General features: G+C 44.0%; 1 protein-coding gene across 1 annotated transcript in view; it reads left to right on the top strand.

Annotated features, from left to right (window-relative positions):
* Positions 1-19,470, top strand: part of MICU2 (mitochondrial calcium uptake 2) — a 1,429,299-nt gene that overhangs the window by 1,304,977 nt on the left and 104,852 nt on the right. The gene's annotated exons all lie outside the window — the stretch shown is intronic.

The following is a 19,470-nucleotide window of genomic DNA, read 5'->3' as shown; positions in this document are numbered from 1 at the left end:
TTGTACGTAGGTTTCTAGCCTAATTTAAATTTTGGTGCATGTATGTAAAACATGAAAGTATTTCACACTCTGATTTTACTTCAGCCGCCGTGTTCTAAGGCTTTGCACTCTCAGAAGATCTCCGGTTGTCATTGCCATATCTTTAAATGTCACTGTATTGTCCTGTGCGCTTGTTTTCTAACCTGTGTTGAGTATGCGTGCTCTCAATCTTCAATGATTCTTAAACATAGATTATTTTCAATACGTTTTCCTTAAATTAATTTAATACAGGTGATGTGTGGGAGTCTATTACAGACATTTGGTAGAGAAATTTTGTGTTCAGGTTTTTCAGCACCATGCAACATCTATAAAAAATTTGATTTCAGATCAGAACAGGACCTCACATATGAGAAATGGCAGTGGGTCACGGAGATTATTTGCAATGATACAATTTTGAGCTGCTGCTGTATTACAATATTGAAAACATATATCACTATCCCTGAATATTAGATGGAAACACATTTAGAATGTGGACCAGTTTGCCTGTTTAGTGTCAGTGACCTGGCCAAAGAGGGCATGGAATAGCTTCACTTAGACCTTAAATCAAAAGCTGTTCCGAACATGGGCCCCTAAAATACGTTTGGCCCAAGGCCCCCAAAATTCTTAAAATGTCCCTGCCTACCATAAATACCCTTTGCTGCAACAGTCTGCCTGCTCTTGCTTCCCAGTCTTCCACTGCATAGTGTATCACAATTCCAGAGAACTTTGGTATTTAGTTGGCCTTGTTCACCAAGATCAGGAACGCTTTTGGGTAAAAAATGTAGTAGGAACACTGTGCCCAGATTGCCAGTACATCTGCCTCAATTAGTTGCATAGCTGCCAAGGTTTCAGATTGCTATGTGTGACATTTTCATAATTTTTGTGTAATTATGAGTGACATTTCAAGGAATATGAGTGACACTTTCTCGTGGGCAAAATCAAGTAACGAAACTAGGGTAATATATAAATATATTAAATTACACCCATTTGAGCAAGGAGAAGCTCTATATGTTGCCCCAAGATTACATTATCCTACATAGAATCTGGAAACCTCAGTGTTATAAGCGTGGTTGGTCTCTGCACGTATAAGTATTGTGTGATCCTCGTTGTCCAATCACCCGAACTTCATGTACTCAACTCTGTTAACTACAACATTGGATTGCTTGGAAACAGGTGCCTGCCCATATTAGACGCTGTGTTTAAAACAAACAATCGCCCGCGCTTAGTGATTATTAACGCACTCGGCTGCACTCACTTTTGTTGCGAGGCCGCAAGCCACGGCAATGGGTCCAGACCTGGCCGCTCCAATTTCACTGCAGCGAGCTGACTGCCCGGGTCCCGTTCGGTGGCTGCAGCGGACCGGCGGCCGCCCTATTGTGATCATGCCTCAGCCCTCTGATGCTGCGCCGCCCGGCCATAATGATGCTGACCACACTCTGAGACTAGTCACTGTCTCAGGACGATGCTATGCGGTCCGCGTGTCCCGCCTGCCGGTACAACGCCGTGGGGTTAATTATTGTCTCGAGTCGCCCTCCTGCGCAGGCAGCACTGTAGCGCTGCATCATTGATGCCAAACTAAGACATAGGTAGCCTTGAGGGCCTCATTTACAAGCCAATACACGAGACACTCACAACAACATGCACCATCTTCCACCAGACAGCAGGAAAAGCGTAAACTATCGGGTATGAAATGCCCGACAGTGACGATCAGTTTGTTTTTGCAGTAGCGCTGCGGGTCGAGCCCGCTCAGCCTCTCCAACCTCATTTCCTGCCTTGACGGATGTGAGAGGTCACATCTGACACACCCCCCAAGGCGCGCCACAGAGTCCGTCAGCTGCCTGGTTTCTGTAACGCGGCAACATCGACTCTGCTGGGCGGCAGGCCCCGCCCGGGCTCTCCAGGCAGGCTATAGAAGTTTTCGAAATTGTTACATTGTTGTAGCAGAGAGCTGTGCACGGCACTCTGAATGCGAGCACCAGCACGATCCTGTCTGAGCCTGAAGCTGCGGCCTGGGCCACCAGCGCATGGGCACACACAGCTGGGTGTCAGAAGCGCTTTCAGGCAGAGTGCCCAGTCAGTGGCTAAAATGCGTGACAAAGCATTTCAGTGCGGTGATGCGGGAACACCACACTGAAATGCGTTCGCGTCACGCCTGATGTGTGATACTTGGCAGGCCTGTAGTTGGCCAAAAACTGTTGTTAAAAAACAGAAAAGGGGAGATAGCTTCTCCTCATAGCAAGCAGTACACTTCATAATGACAGAACTGAATTGTCGTGACCATGCATCTGCATTTATACAACCTCATGCAGTAAATTTAATTATACTGGCAGCTTATATCTCGTTGGTGTCCCACTGTTTTTCATACACTATCTAAGAATTACTAAAGTTCAGTTGTGCAGTTACCATTTTGCACGTGTTTATATTGTTGTAAACCAAAGTGTGCGTCCTTGTTTTTGTTTGATCTCAATCCACTATTTGCCACTTAATCTGGTTGGACCAGAGGTCTGGCATTGGGGGTCATGATAAGACCAGCCCACGATTCATACACCACCTTCACATACTCAAAAGCATGACTAAAACTCCTGCTACTCACCCAATGCCTCACTATCCTGACCTGCCGGCAGTGGCAGCTGGCAGGTAACAGGGGTGAAGGGAAGGAGAGATGGGGCGAACAAGAAACAAAAAATATTTTTAAAAAACACTTACCTTTTCACGGTTGCCGTCTCACCTCCGCTTCGGTCCCTTCTCACCGCTGCCTTCTCCTCCGCTTTGGTCCCCGAAACACACAGGCTCCCCAAAGCTAATCACAATGCTGCAATGCAGCACTGTGAATGGTCTCAGTGCCATGGTTCGGTGCTCGGACAAGGAGCCTGTGCATGTTCCCAATCAGGTTGTGTATTACAGCCTGGGGGGTAACATGCAAAGTGCACATGACTGAGAGAGAGAGGGAAAAACTCTGTTTATTTAGACCTTAGTCTTTAAAACCAATTGAGTAAAATTCAGGGTATTGTACATAGTTAATTATTAGTAAAACAATATACAGCTTTTGTTAAATTCTTTAAAAAGATATAAAAATATACAAAACATTCTACTTAAAAGCTAAATCGTCTTAGACATTTAAAATCAAGGCAATTCGTTATCTTCAGCAGTGCACCACTATAGTTGGAGATTAAAAAGATATTAATGCCCATAGGACTTGTCCCATCTGAGTTACTCTTCTTCTTTTATTGTACGCAGGGTAACTGGGGTTTCTCACAGCACATCTTTGGGTTTTCCCCTGACCATTAGATATATTTCTTTCAGGTAGTATCCCAAAGCTATAGCTATTTCTAAATATTCCATTCTTAGCATTAAATCAATTGCTTGGGTTCTCACTCTTGTGTCATATTTTATGAATATAGGTCGTAGGTTCCGTTTTCTCACTTCAGCACACATGAGACAATCAAGAAGAATGTGCATGATCTCACATTTAGTCCCCATACCGCATTTGCATAAACCATCTGGGTACATAATTTCTGCCGTGACTTTCTCCTCCACTCGCCAGGGGTTGATGCCAATTCTCATTTTTAAAATATCCCATCTAAATCCATAGTTCGGGAGTGCTTTTATGTATGGATATCCCCTATCGGTTTCCCATATTTCTATCATGTTTTTTACCGATTTTTGTTTCTTAAATAACCTAGGTCCTGCATTCTCGAGTGCTCCCTTCCTTTTGCTCTAAGTGTCACTTTTGTGAAAGCTACTTCTAGGGGGTTTTGGGTTGTACCCACATCTAGGCCATAAATTGCCTCTTTTATCTTCTTTTTTGCCTTCACTGCCCATCTTAGGTTGCTGTGTTGTATTTCCTCACTACACCAATGTGACACTTTTTGAGCATCCTCTAGAGTTTGGCGTTTCCAAAATCTAGCCACCGCCATTCTGGCCTGGGTATTCCACCCTACCAATCCTGTTTCAAGTCTAATTGCCTGTAGCATGGCTGACTTTGGCAAGGACAGTAGTGTTTTTATAGCTTTACCCTCCTCCCGATTCCAATCCCCTTTACCACTAAGGAATAGGACCTCTGCCCCATATAGTACTTGTGGGGGGACATGTGCACATGACTGGCCGGGCCAAGTCTTCCAGCCAAACCGTTATGGGTACTTGTAGTGTGCCATCACTCCTTCCCTTGAAACCCCAGTCCCGCCCCGCCCTAACCCAGCGCAAAAAATAAAAGGATAATAACGAGGTTATAATTGTATTTTTCCTACTCTGAGCAGTGGGGCAATGCTCCTCCGCCTTAGTGGATATTATATTACATTCTTCGTGTAACCTAGGTGTTGTCCAGATATTTTCCTATGGAAAGTCGTCTAAAATCGAATAATATAATGTCAGCACTTTCAAAATCGCACAAAAAACGAATTAGGTAAAAATAAATCTCAAATGTAGATTCCATGAAATTGGGCAATAGCACCAGTTATTTGCAGCACTTTGAAATAGTAGCACTAAGATATGAAGTGCAATAGAAAGAAAGAGTTTTTGTTTGAACAATCATTTTAACTATACAGCAGGCTTCTCCAACAAGTAGCTCGTCAGCTACTGGTAGCTCTCCACCTGGCTGCAAGTAGCTCTCCTGTCTGCAGCCCAGCCTACTAAGTTAGAAGCTTTTACTTTACTGATTTGATATGTGCCTAATAAAATTGAAAGTGTATGTTCAAGGCTGAAATATGTGTATTTTCAGAACTAATAAGCTGACGTTTGAAGAAAAGTGGCTGACTTTCCAAAACATATTTAAAGCTGGTGGACACATTATTACAGATATGTGGGTTCCCTGCTCCAAGTTATTAAGAAAAATGGTAAATACAGGCTACAGTGTTAACCCTAGTCCAAGGCATGAATGTTAAAAGGCACACACCTATGCATACCTTGATAATTGCAGGGGAACAGGCATGCACCTTAGAGGCCTGTCATTCCAGATCTTTCACATCCCACAGTAGAGAAGCAGCGTCTCTCTTGAGAATTTCTGGTTCAGGACTCAGCATCCAGGCAGAATTAAATATGAAGTCACAAACTGCAGGCTTCTGTGTGTTTTTATTTTTGTCCACCAAGCCCCATTAAGCTTCAAGATCTCTCTCCCAACTTATAAAAGCAAGGGATTTTATCAGAGACCCACCCTATCCTCTATCCAAGGAGGAACAACCTCCAGCCATTTTATTGGCTTGGATCCAATTACAATGATCTCTCTCACCTTCTGATCTGAGCCAAACAGATCAAGGTTACATCATCCCTCATATTTGTGCATGTCTTTAAGAAGAGTCAACTTCTCCTTGACCAGTGAAGACCTCCATGTGAGACAGCCGAGTTCAAACCTGAAAACATAACCTATGATTAACTTCTTTGTTCTGATGTTTGAACTGTGGTTGAATCCTCTCTGCACTGGTGTTACACCATCAGATGGGCTGTATCCCAGAATCATAAGTGCTCATATAGTTTTCTTTATCACAAACCACACAATTTCACCTACTGGACCCATATGAATAAATTTTGATTGTCCTACTCATTACCATAGATCACGGTCCTCCAATGGATCTTTTTGTTGAGCTAACAGGGACTAGAACGCTGAAGCAATTGGTGAAGCAATTCCTTATGAGGGCCTTGGAATAAGGAATTGCCTAACATTCACCTATTTCATTACCTTTCTTAGATATTGAAACACAACCTTTGAGATGAGAAAGAAGACTCAAAGAATGAGACAACAACGATAAAGATGACTCATGTAAAGCATTTATCTAAAGCCTCCTTTGAATGGACAGATCATGAAATTGCATTTAGAATTAACCCTTTAGGTGCTGCCGTCGGCCAACGGTCGTCACGGGCACTACCTCCCCAGTGCTGCGTGCGACCGCTGGACGTCCAGTTTAGCACTGGATAATGGACAGCGCAGCACTGGGGAGGTTTGTTTACGAGCTCCTAAGGTGTTAAAAATTAATAACAAATAGTAAATACAAGTAGGCTCACAATACATTGCATGAAATAAACATTTTGCATTAGTCTGAGGAGAGAGAGTGAAAAGGAAACAAAAGACAATTTGTGTTTCAGATTTGTCGAATCATACAATCCAAAGCCAGTCTGAGTGATATCATTGTCAGTCTTTTTAGGTTTCGCTGGAGGGCGGAGCTCTTAGCTCCGCCTCCAGAGAAATCTGTAGTCTTCACAGTAAGGGCACTTGAATACGCCCTCTGTACGCCCTCTGTTCCATTGGCTAGCTCCATAAATGGAGGCTAGCCATTGGAACAGAGATCTGTCCGTCATTCACGGACCAGATTCGTGGGCGTTCCCTCGATTTTTTTCCCTGGGCGTTCCCTCTGTGAGTCATGCGGCGGTGGGCGGAGTTGTTTTTTGTTTTTTTCGGCGCCATGTTGCTCTCATTCTGCGGCCGACCGATGTTGGAGGAAGTCCAGGTGGGTGAGAGCTTGTTTTTCCATTTCCTTGCCTTCCCGCCCCCCCCCTCCCGCTGACCGTGTGCTGTTCCCGCCCACCCCCCCTCGCTGTCCTGTGCCCCGTTCCCGCCCACCCCCCCCTCGCTGTCCTGTGCCCCGTTCCCGCCCCTCCCGCTGTCCGTTCCGCCCCCCTCCCGCTGTCCGTTCCACCCCCCTCCCCGTGTGCCTGTTCCCGCCCCCCTCCCCTTTCACTCTCCGTTGCTTGTTAAAGCTCTTTCCTCGTGGTTTAAGGGAACGGAAGAAATTAAGTTTAGTACACTGCAGCCAATCAGAAGAAGAGTACAACATTTCGCCTCTACCCGACTTCCAGCTCATCTTCTCGTGTTTCTTTGCACGTAAGCGGGAGACCTTCCCTCGCCACTGCCCACCGACACTCCCTCCGCTGCTGAAGTTCTAGACCAGAACGTATTTTGTGTGATTTACGTGTGGGGGGCGTGGTTAAGTTTCCCTATGTCAAGGGGGTGTGTTCCTCTACTACAATTCACTTTTGTACGAGTCGGCGGCAGTTTGTAAACCTTGCTCCTCACCCGTTCCCTGACTCTCGCTTCCTACTCCGGTGCAGCCATGTCGGACCAGGCTCCCTTCGACACCAATGTCATCACCCTGACCCGGTTTGTGATGGAGGAGGGCAGGAAAGCCAAGGGGACAGGAGAGCTGACCCAACTGCTCAACTCCCTCTGCACGGCCGTGAAAGCCATCTCCTCCGCCGTCCGGAAGGCTGGGCTTGCCAACCTGTGAGTGTGACTTCTTTTAGCCCCAAAGGGGCCAGTTTGCATGGGTACCAGCACGCCACCCGCAATTTAACAAATCGCCGCCCAAGTCTTACCGAATTTGAGGGCGTGTCCTCGGTTTCTTTACAGCTGGTCTGTCTCTGATTTCTTTATAGCGGGTCTAATGCGGATTTTTGCATGAAATGCCCCCATGAAATTAATAGAAACACGACAAGCTGTAAAGATTCGGTGAAATGTTTGTACTCGCCCATGCAAATATTTTTCTCGTCAAGAAGGTAACCCTTTGTTAAGAGTAATAAATATATTACATTGAAAAATCATCGAAACCACTTCCTCGCCATTGTCCCTAGTCTTTCTGAAACTTGGTGTAAATTCTGGATTTTAAGGTTTTAAGGCGCCTAGAGGGATGCCGCCGTCTGCCTTTGCATGCTTTCGTCCCACAGTTTTTACCTGCCTGAACTTTGCAGCCTGTACATTCTAAATGCAATAGCGGTGTGCCACGCCTCGCCTCCGCTTTAGGACTGCATTTAAAGAAACAGCCATGCATAATTTATTTATTTATGCGTTTTTATATAGCGCGGACTTTACCCGAAGGTGTCAGAGCGCTTCACAATAGGGACAGCAATGAAACATGAGGAAAAAATTACAAGTGAACAAATTACAAAAGCAAACGTTAAGTGACATGAGGCAAAAGTGACAATTGTGACCAAACCAAATACAAGAGGTAGCAAACGGTGCATTACAGGAGGAAAAAGTGATGTGTGCAGGTTACAAAAGCGTACAAAGTACAAGTAGAGGTATAATACTGCAATAAATGGCAGACACTCAAGCACAAGAACAAGCGTATCGAGGTATTTTTAATTTCTCAATTTAGGCTCAGATAGGGACCAAAATAGCCCTAGGCTCGCCAAACAAGAGTCACAAGTACGCAAATCGCGACCTCTCGCAGAACATTGCTTGGTTAGTATCAGTGGGCTAAATTTTGGATACATATGTTGTGGATTAATCGTTTTAAATCTTTCCGGGCCAATAACATTGATCAGCACAAGATCCTAGATGACCACTAGGCCTTAGGGGTGCTTATGCAGCTGGTCCCCTGATTCTGGACTGAGGAGTAAATCGAGGCTTTGGACATCAAATGTGCTAATTGGTGGATGGGTCACTGATATTCTAGTTCCTAATCCTGCGTTCCTCCTGGGCAAGGTGGGGATTGGCAAACTGGCTGAGGCCTTTGTGGCTTGCTCAGTAGACTGTTGGCCTTGGGGTCTGGCTGGCAAATCTTCAGTCTCTGCTGCATCCTTCAGGTCACAGGTGATGGCTGCTGTCCTGGTATTGTGCAGAGAGTTATCCAAAGGCTGAACTGCCACTCTGTAGCCAGCAAATGATCTTCCTCATCTGACTTGTCTGGGCACTGTGATGGACCTGGGAGTGTGGCCTTCGTGAGAAGGGAAAAATTCTTACTCTTCGCTGGCACCACTTTTGTCCTACAACATTTTGGCCTAGTGCCTCAAGCCTCTTCGTCTCTGCCAGTTTGACTGCAGGCTCCAGAAACTATTCTCCTCATGGCCCTCGCTACACTGCAAACATTTTACTACCTCACTAGCAAAGATTTCTGTGTTCACAAACGAGAGCAGCTCATCCAGTTCAACTTTTTTCTTAAATTCTACGACATGTAGTTCTGGTTTAATGATGGGATTTTTAAAAGGACTTAAAATCCCATAATGCAAAGAAAATCCCTGGACTTAAGGAGCAAGTCTCGCTTTGACATTGACTGGTGGACTCTTTCGTCCCCTACCTCTGTGACATGGGTTCAGTGGCAAAGAAATCGTGATATGGGTCCTAGAGTAGGCAAGGAAAATGTGTTCCTTGGCCTCTAGTTGTGTAGCAACAGACAGTGCTAATCATGGTTCAAAGGGCCACTTGGCCACTGCCACCGCACCATTGGTTGGTATACCCCCGTTTGGGGAATTGATCTGCGACCGATCCCTCAAATTTCCAATGAGTCACTCGTTCATACCAAGATTTTTCTTTGCATTCTGGAACTTGTAGTCTTGTTCAGCCCTTTGTAAAACCCTAAATACTTATATCTCTGCGCAAAGAAAGAACCTGGACTGGCTGAGTTACTCAAGTAAGGGGAACTTGAGAGCCCTGGTTTTGTGCCTTACTACTAACAACCCGGTCAGTGTTCCAAGGTCCATGCAGGAGTAGTTTATTCAGATCAGACTCCTAATTAAGATTCTATATTAGGCTGATAAATACTCCAAATCGTCATAAGAAAAGGTAACAGACAAAAGGATTATTACATAATTGTATATATCATAATACAATATGTATATAACAGTATAATATGATTATATAATAAACTTTGTACAGTGGTATGGCCGGTCACTGTAAGCTATGGTATAATATGGTATGGTCTGTCATTGTATGCTACGGTATGGCCTGTCATTGTATGCTATGGTATAATATGGTATGTCCTGTCGTATGCTATGGTGTAATATGGTATGGCCTGTCATTGTATGCTATGGTATGGCTTGTCATTGCATGCTACGGTATAATATGGTATGGCCTGTCATTGTATGCTATTGTATAATATAGTATGGCCTGTCATTGTATAATATAGTATGGCCTGTCCCTGAATGCTATGGTATATTATGGTATGGCCACACACTGTATGCTATGGTATAATACAGTATGGCCCGACATTGTATCTACACTATGGTGTGCTACTGCATGGCTTGTCATTGTACTGTATGATATGGTATCAGCTGGCTTGGCATGTAATCTCATTGTGTGGTGTATCGTATGGTATGGTATATCATGGTACGGGATGTATGTTATGTTATGGCCTACAATGCTATGTTACAGCCTATAATGCGATGGTATGGCCTGCCATTGGTAGTATGGTATGCCCTGTCATTGTATAGTGTGATATGCCCTGTCATTGTATAGTTTGATACGTCCTCCCATTGAATATTATGGTACGGAATGGACTGCCGCTGTATAGAAAGGTATGGCCAATCATTGTATACTATGTTATGGGTATGGTGCACTGTGGCGTGGCCTGTCGGTGTATGGTATGGCCTGTCATTAAATAGTATGGAATGGTCTGTATTGTATAGTGTGGCATGGTCTGTCATTGTATTATATGGTATGGTGTAGTCTGTCCTTGTATGGTATGCTAGTGCCTGTCAATGTATACTATCATAGGGTGTGGCTTGTAGTTGTAGTGTATGGTATGGTATGGTATGGTCTGACATTGTATGGTATGGCCTGTCATTGAATAGTGTGGAATGTTCTGTATTGTATAGTGTGACATGGGCTGTCATTGTATTACATGGTATGGTGTAGTCTGTCGTATAGTATGCTATGGCCTGTCATTGTATACTATGATAGGGTGTGGCTTGTCATTGTAGTGATTGGTACGGCCTGACATTGTATAGTTTGGTGTGTTAATCTTTTGTTACAATGTACACATTAAACTACAAGAGAAAGCGCAATAGGAGCAAGCAAAAAAGTGTTTTACGTTATAAATATATTTTCACGCCAAAATGTTCTTTATAACACATAATTGTGCAAACATAAACGCACCCTATTATTTGCATAAAACCTTTGTATCATTCCCGAGGCATCCCATAATTCATGAAACGCGTCCCCAAAAAGCGCTTTGTTGCAATCTAAACGAGTGATTATGGTGCTAAGCCATTAATGTATTTTGAAGTCATTGTTAAAAGCAACACTAACAACTTGTGGTCTTCCGGTGTTAAAAGCAAAAGAGAGAGGATGAAAAGTAACAGGGAACAAATGCCGAAAACAAGTGGTTAAAGCAATAGCACAAAGGAAAAAAAAACAGGAGCGAGGCAACCTGAAAATTCATACAAAGTGTAAGCAGTGGAAAGGCTCTTCATTAAAAAAAAAATTAAGAAACACAGGAAGCAGTACTTGATCCAGGGACAGGGTATACATACAAACGGTCAAAGAAATAAGGGGATAATGGGTCCAGATCCTTAGCAATCCTACATCAATACAGCATATAAAGTGTAGATCACTTGTCCTTGGCTCTGTGTGTGTGTGGCTCTGTGTGTGTGTGTGTGTGTGGCTCTGTGTGTGTGTGTGTGTGTGTGTGTGGCTGTGTGTGTGTGTGTGTGGCTGTGGCTGTGTGTGTGTGTGTGTGTGTGTGTGTGGCTCTGTGTGTGTGTGTGGCTCTGTGTGTGTGTGTGGCTCTGTGTGTGTGTGGCTGTGTGTGTGGCTTTGTGTGTGTGGCTGTGTGTGTAGCTCTGTGTGTGTGTGTGGCTCTGTGTGTGGCTATGTGTGTGTGGCTCTGTGTGTGTGTGGCTCTGGGTGTGTTTGTGTGGCTCTGGGTGTGTGTGTGTGTGTGGCTCTGGGTGTGTGTGTGTGTGTGGCTCTGGGTGTGTGTGTGTGTGTGGGTGGCTCGGGTGTGTTTGTGTGGTAGTAATTGCTGTCTGCTAAGCTCGTCCGTAGGGTACAATAGGTCTCACATTTGCGAGAGATTAAGCTAATGGCAATGTAAATGACAATGCCCATTTATTTATCTGTTTTCAAAACCAACACATAAATACACATTTTGTCATTTACAATGCCAATAGCTCAAACTTTTCCAAAGGCGAAACCATTGCATTGTAAATGCTTGTTTATAGATCTGGCCAAGTCAGAACAGTAGCACTATGGGCCACAGAATAAGTCAGTTAACCCTTCAGCCGAAAGGTTAGTTTCTGCTGAACTTTACCAGCCAACAAAGTGCAGGTATCAGAATCGCAGTTCAGGAAAGTTCAGTTCAAAGTTTGGCATTAAAGGGTAAGCAAAAGTCAGTCCGACAGCATGCCAAGCAGGGAAAATGAAAATGACAACAAGCCCCCTACTCCTCCTCCAATGGGGCAATTATACTTCCAAAAGTTCTCAGCTTACACCCACAAAGTATCCTTTTGATCAGTCCATAGGGTTTTCATTGGTCCCTTGCAGTGGGCGGCTCATGGGGTGATCAATACATCACCAAGAAATCCGGAAGATTAAGAAATCCTTTTGCAAATTCATTAGTTTTATTAAGCTAAATTTGTGTTACGTTGCCGTTCTTTACATACAAGTAAGTGGAACTTCACTTTGCTCACAGTCTGTCTGTCCCCATGTGCTTTTCCTGTGTTTGCAATAATATTGCTACATTTCTGTCACCATTGTTCCTTAACTAGAAGTGAATTCATTGTTAACCAATACAAAAAAGAAACTTCATGAAAAGTTGTCACAGCGGCTAAAGTAAATACTTGATATGATTCTACACTTAGGCGAGAAAGAAAAGCATTTGAAGCCTACATGAAATTTCGCTGAATCATTGTCATGTTATTATTGAACTAAAACTCACATTAATAAATGTATTTCAACATCTCTTGATTAATTCAATTATTATTATTCTTTTGATACCACACGTTAATATTAGGTACTACTAAAATCTTTTTAAAGACCATTTTGCGTGTTCTCGCTTTCAAAGCATAATTTTAACGTGTCGTTCTAAAATATACGTTTACCACATAAACGACGTTTTGCATCATATTGATTATTACTAAATACGCATTTTAGCATTTCAGAAGCTTCATTATACAGACGTTTATTTCATCTTTTGATGCATAATAGAATATTATCGTCACATTGCTCTTTGTTGGCTAGATTTTGTTATTTTCATATCACGTAAATACATACATGTGTATTTATCACTGTTTCTCTCTGTGTTCACATTTTCGTTTTCACAGTTTCAAACACTGCATTGTTTTTACGATTCGGTATAAGATTTCAACTTAGCCAGTTATGTCTTCATCAAGGATAATTGTCCTAAAAAATGTTCATATTGAGAATTGATAGAGGCAACCGTTATTAAACATTTACGCTCCATCACTCTTCTAAACACTAAAGGGCACTTTCAGCTCTCCCTGCACTTTGGTAGTCATTCAGTAACCTGTATGATTGCCATATTAACAAGCAAGCTCAGAAAGGAGGCGGGATGCTGCAAGGGGTGCTCAGATGCTCTAATCACGGAACAAAAATTAATTTCTGAGTTACTCTTCGCTCTAAAACCGAAAAACATTAACGTTTTAATCTCGCATTAATATGTACGTAAAAAATCCCACAAATGAAAGTCACCTTACTTGGTTAATGCAGTGGTGCAAGGTATTTAGTGGTAATACTCAGGGCTTTAAGTGGGCTGGGTCCTGTCGGTGCTCAGCACCAGCAGTGCTAAAAAGCAGGTGCTGAGACGGGTTCCTATTGGTCTCTTCATTTTTGTCCTCGCCATCAGTAGAGAAAAAAACTCTTAACTCAGAAGCAGTACCACCCATTGCTGCCTCAGAGGTAAGTTCAAAGAGACTCGTTATAGTGCTTTCACAGTCTCCTCCATTTAGAACTGAAGCATTTCCTATATTATTTACAACAAAGCCGTAGTTGTTGCTTATTTATTTTATGCAACTAACAACCATTGACAAATCCAATAGCACTGGCCTGTTGTAGGTGTAATGTTACTGATTGTAATGTATATTTGGTTGCAGTGACAGAAGCAGCAAAATACTAGTGTGGCAGCAAACTATGCTAGCCACAGATTTTTAGCTTCAGTGTTTTTAAGCCTCGCCCTTATTTACATCGTCCACGCCGCTTCGAGAGACCCCTCCAGTTTTTTCATCCCACTTAAAGCCTAGGTAATACTGCAATAGCTTCACCATGATCTTATGGTTTTCATTTCACCACGTACTTCCAGGTACACCAACTATTACATTGTACTTGATATGGAATGGTACACCGGTAATCTTCTTATCCAAAATGACAAAACAAGCAATTGTAGTGATAGGTGTTGCTTTTTATTTTCTTTTATGATCTTTTTCCATATAAAACACCCAGCCAACGCGTTTCGTTCAATTTAAATTACTTGAACTTCATCAGGGCTTCCAAGTGTAAATAAATTGTTGTATTCCCACTAAGTCATACATGTGAATGGTGTGAAAATGTAATTCCTCCTCCTTGTATTAGAGGCTATATCATCAATAAATCCTTGCTTTTTAATTAATCCATACGGATGGCCACGGGTTATGTATCCCTGTCAATGATACCTCGAGATGAAACTCAACAGAACAAAGTCTCTGCGGTCAGTTTCTAACCGTGATATCACCGTGGTGCTGGACACCAAATATTACATCTATATGTAGCAGGTCAAGGCGGTCAATAGGCAGTGTAGGTACTTTTCCAACCCTGCAGGATGACGTGAGTACAGTTCTCCTTGATACGACACTCATTAGCCTTTGGAGATTATTAAATGTGTGTTAGATTAATCAGGGGCTTAGCTTCAAGGGGGATGTTTGGGTTGTTACAAGCCCCTGGTAAAAGTTATTTGAAGTAAATCTGTGGGTACAGGTGCTCCCAGTCTCTAATGAATTTCACATGGATTTTTAAATATACACACGGACGAAAATTCATAATGTTGGTTGTACTTCAAAATAACGTGTTATCTACCACTTACTACCTCTGACAACCAACATTCCTCTCGTCATCCACATCCCATTAAGCCCACCTCATGCCCTGTTTGTCGTATGATGTCATTTCAACTAGATATGCCTGTGAGACTTGGAAAATCTGAAGGTCACACCCCCAATCTTTCTGACCAAAATACGCCCCTGAGATTAATATTTTCTTCTATAAAGTGCGCACTTTTAAGGCACACTTTCACTTTTTGTTCCTGAAACCATCGCCCATTGAGGAGCTCCATGCATATATAATTGTTGATATGTAAGAAAAAATAACAATCCAAATGGTTATCTATTCTTGTGTAGGACCGACACCCAGGTCTTTAAACTGAAGCAGGGCGCGTCATAGGAAGCAAACCTGTTTCAAGGTTTAATAAAAGAAAAACTCCAGCAGATTAGCCTTTGACGCCATCTAGTGGAATTAGCCGGATGAGCGACAGATTTGCTTTAAAATATATATATCATAAAAATCTGAGGACCGTGGGAATGTGATTACCCCCTACACCCGTTTCGAACGTACCTGCTCACATGGTAAATGTGGAATGGTTAAGTATTTAGCAATTGTAATTTCAAACATTTCACACAAAACCCTAATATATCATTTCTGGGGTCTAGGGTGTGAGAGAGCGCAAACTGACTTAAATGTATGAGTACATCACACTTATCAGTAGTAAGCACAAATCATGAGGAGAAATGCCATGAGTGCTAATAGTATCTGCAATTATATTCTAAATGTATAGCTAATATAGAGATTTAAGTAGAAGTGGAACTAATACAGAAATGTGTGACGTTATATGATTTTAGTAGATGTGATTATTTTTGAATCCATGTCGTGTAGCTGTTAAAACATAAGATGGTATGCGGTTAAACGCAGAACGTGGTAGGCCTTAGGGCCAGAGCTAAAGGGAAGGTGTTTCTTTTCACGACACAGATTGTATTAATGTTTTGGTCATTGCATTAAATAGGCCATGATTTATAGAGATGTTTACCAAATAATAGAATAAGAATATTAACATGCTTTAATTAATGAAGAAGTTGAATGCTATAGTCATAATGAGAAATATTGTAGGCCTGAAATGTTTTAGCATTGATTTATACGTACATGTCTGGGCTGAGAAATGTTGCAAGCTTTTTTCTTTTTAGAAGTCTATGAGAGTTGGGTTCTTGGCTGCAGATATCTGTCTGCAAAGGATAAGGGGGGATCCAATTATAAATGAATGAATAGAGGTCTGTTCAGTGGGCGGCCTAGACATGGAGGAGGGTTCCGGAATGTTTGAGGGGTATCAGCGGGCCGGAGAAGAAACTGTGAAGCAAGGTCAACTCTAACGTACGAGGCCCAATACAAAGCATCATGGAAAAAGCCAGAAGCTACACCACGTGAGAGGCGTCTCGCAAGGGGCGTCTTAAATGTTGTTGACTGTTTTGTATTAGGGACAGCACCCCTGGGTGGAGTTAGAGCAGATACCTGAGGACCCTTTAGAGAGCGGATGGGTAGGCAGAGAGGGGTCGTGACTGGAGAACTATAGGTTTTCACCAAGAGACTTAGAGTGGGTGACTTCCCTTGGGGGTCATTCACTGCTGACACCTTTGTTAGGTTGGGATTTGGTTAAGTAGGGATACCATCTAGAGCAGGGTAGGGACAGCCTAACCTTTGCGTTTTCCTCCAACCTAAATGAAGGAGAGATATGCGTCTATGCTGATAGCTTTATTATTCTTAGAACTTGTGTTAGTGATTTCTGTTGCTCGTCTGAGGGCTTTCCGAGAGCACATGTATGTAATTGGACCTGTGTATCTCGTTAATCTCATTCTGAGATGCTTGTATTTGCAGCTTATCATATCTTTACAATAAACTTTTGAAAGCTAGAAGTTGTCTGTGATCTTTGGGAGCAGAGTCCTTTATTGGGTAAACTAGCTTGGAAATAGGTGCACTTTCTTTCCTCACAGACAGGCAACAAAGGTTCAGTCGACCAGATCGAGGTTTGGATCAATAGATATAAGGTATCGATCAAAATCTCGCCCTTTCAGTTGGTAGCTATAGAGGATGGTTGCCTTCTTGAGGACGGTGACCTAGGCCAGGTTAGCTTACCCCAAGGCCCCTAGAGATCGATGATCGGAAGAACAGGCCGCTGGAGAAGATCCGGATGATGTGAGACAGAAAAAGCAGCAGTATCGGTCGAGAGTGAGTATAAAGGGTTATGCGTGTTAGATTGCGGTGTTTTGTATTGTATCTATGTTGTAATGTCTGGCGGAGTTGAATGTCTGTAGAGTGACTGTGGAACAGGTTGTGAGCGCGCGCAACCGGTGGAAATCTTAAGTTCAAGGAGAGCTTAAGTGGTTCGGGTGTATCGGACACCCAGAGTAATTGTCAACTAGTGTGAAGGGGGTCATGAGGTACCATTGATCACCCGAAAAGACCGAGATAGGGGGAACGTAAGAGTGAGTGCGTGAGTAACGGACGCTGGTCGGAAGTTACTGTGTGTGTAAGCAACCTATCAGAGAGACGATAGACATCTCGTCAGTTGTGTTGACAATTACAGATAGACTGTGGACGTACAGTCGAGAGAAGTGACCGCTTGGTCGGAAGTAGTCATTTTTCGGTGTATGAATGGGACGCATGCATAACCGGGAGACGAGTTGAGAAAGGAGGGGTGCTGCTGCGAAGCGGAGAAAAGTGACGTCAGGTGGTGTCGCGCAGTGATTGGCCGACCGGAGAAAGACCGCGCTGTGATAGGCCAGCTAGCGAAGACGTCAGACAGGGTCGCGACGTGATTGGCCGACCGGAGAAAGACCGCGCTGCGATAGGCCAAGCTAGCAAAGCCGCGACAAGATTGGTGGATTGTCATCAGGAAGTAAACAGAGTAGCGAGGCTGGATATTTTGCGCATAATTATGAAGTGTTTTAAATGGCTGAAAGCGGTGTTTAAAAGAGAGAAGCGGGGATCGTATGAAGGGGAAGAAGCCCCGCCGGAGGGTACGCCAGCTCGTTATATGGCAGTGAATGTTGGGCTGCATACGATCCTTTGGATATCAGAGTGGAGTAAGATTACTGAAGGAAATGAGGAACTGACGTTCCCGAAGTACGGGACGTTCAGATTAGAGGTGTTACATCGATTAAAATCAGTCATGACCTCAACGAGACCCTTGCCTAGACCGACCCAGTTTGAAGCTCTTGAAGCATGGATTAGGGCAGCGCATGAGAAGAATATGAACAGACGACAGGAAAGGGTGAAACGATCGGTAAGGGCAGTGCAGGATGCCAGGTGGGATGCGGATGCTAAAAGATGGAGAGTGCATAACCTGGAAATAAATAAACTGTACCCAGTGTTAGAGGTGCCCGTAAATAAAAGCCCCATAGAAGAAGATGATGAGAGCGAAACAGAGGACAGCCTGATAAACAGATTATTGACAGACAGGCCACCCCCGTATAATAGAGCAGGGGGAGAGGTCGAGAATAGTGAAGGAGAAAAGGGGGGCAATGCAGGAGAGCATAGACCGCTTCCCAGTTCAGAGTGGGATCCAGAGCCAAAGAAAGAGCTGTCCCAGCCTAGTCAGGTGCAACAGGTAGTCGGGAGGTTTGTGGTACAAAGAGCGCCGGAAACGGAAAGCGCCACATCCTACCCATTGCCAGATGCACTACAGGTACCTGTTACCATAGGTCCTATAATATCGATATATGACCAAGAGAGAGCAAGAGGGGAAGAACGGGTACGGAAGGACAGAGAAAGAGCAGAGAAGGCAAGGAGGAACGATACGATCAATTCCCCAAGTCAGATGCCGATACCCAGAGAGTGGAGCACCCCGATGCACACAGCAGGGGACCCAGGAGGAGATCCTGGGGGCCCTAGATGGCCAATGGATCTGAGGGGATCTGGACGAAAATCCTTTCAAGAGCTAAATGAGTACATGAAGCAGTGGGATGAGGCAGTGAAGGCTCAAAAGAGCATCAATGCTGCGGAAGCTGAAAGAGAAAGTCAGGACAGCAGAGCACGGACTCACTGCGGGGCTGGGGAGAGTAGCCCGGAGTGGGACTGTAGAGGGAGTAGGGGAGTCACCCATTGGGCCCGGAGAGGAGATGGAACAGACCTGGAAAACAGGGGCCCCGGGAGTGAAGGGGTGGCGCGCCCAATACTCAGTGAAGGGGAGAGGAGAGCGCAAGAGTACAGAAACAGCTTTAAGTGTCCACACTGTGTGCCCGGCACCAGAGAACTGAATGGGAGTTGTGAGAGGTCGCACCATAGTCCCTGTGAGGACGGAAATGAGCGTAGCCCAGGGAATATGGGGAACCAGGAAGGATCGTATCAGATACTGAGCGATACTAGGCAAAGAGAGAGTAGAGAGCAGAGGGAGAATAACAGAGAGGTGTGCGGGGAGAGGAGAGAAGAAGAAGAGAGTGGGCAGAGCAAGAGTGGGGGTAACAGGCCCGTGTTCCATCATCTTCCTAGATCGGATGGCCGAGCATGGGACCTGGAGAGATGGGAGCGAGGGAGACCACCCATTAACTCTCCCGAGCCCAAACGTAGAGCTCGAAGTTGGGATGGTAGGGAGACCAGTGAGCCCCCTTCGAAAGACATATTGCGAGCTGAGATAAAAGCCAAGAGACTCGATGTCTCCAGTTTAAGGTCAGACCTGGATGACATGGTAGATGGTACCCTGCCTTTGGAAAGAATGGAAATGTATGAACAGGATGAAATACTGTATATGGCAAAAGACATTACTCGAAAAGCGAGAGCAG

This window comes from Lissotriton helveticus, chromosome 8, assembly GCF_964261635.1.
Source record: "Lissotriton helveticus chromosome 8, aLisHel1.1, whole genome shotgun sequence".
In the NCBI taxonomy this organism is placed as follows: domain Eukaryota; kingdom Metazoa; phylum Chordata; class Amphibia; order Caudata; family Salamandridae; genus Lissotriton; species Lissotriton helveticus.
Note: the sequence above shows the minus strand (reverse complement) of the source record. Positions and strands in the feature narration are given on the sequence as shown.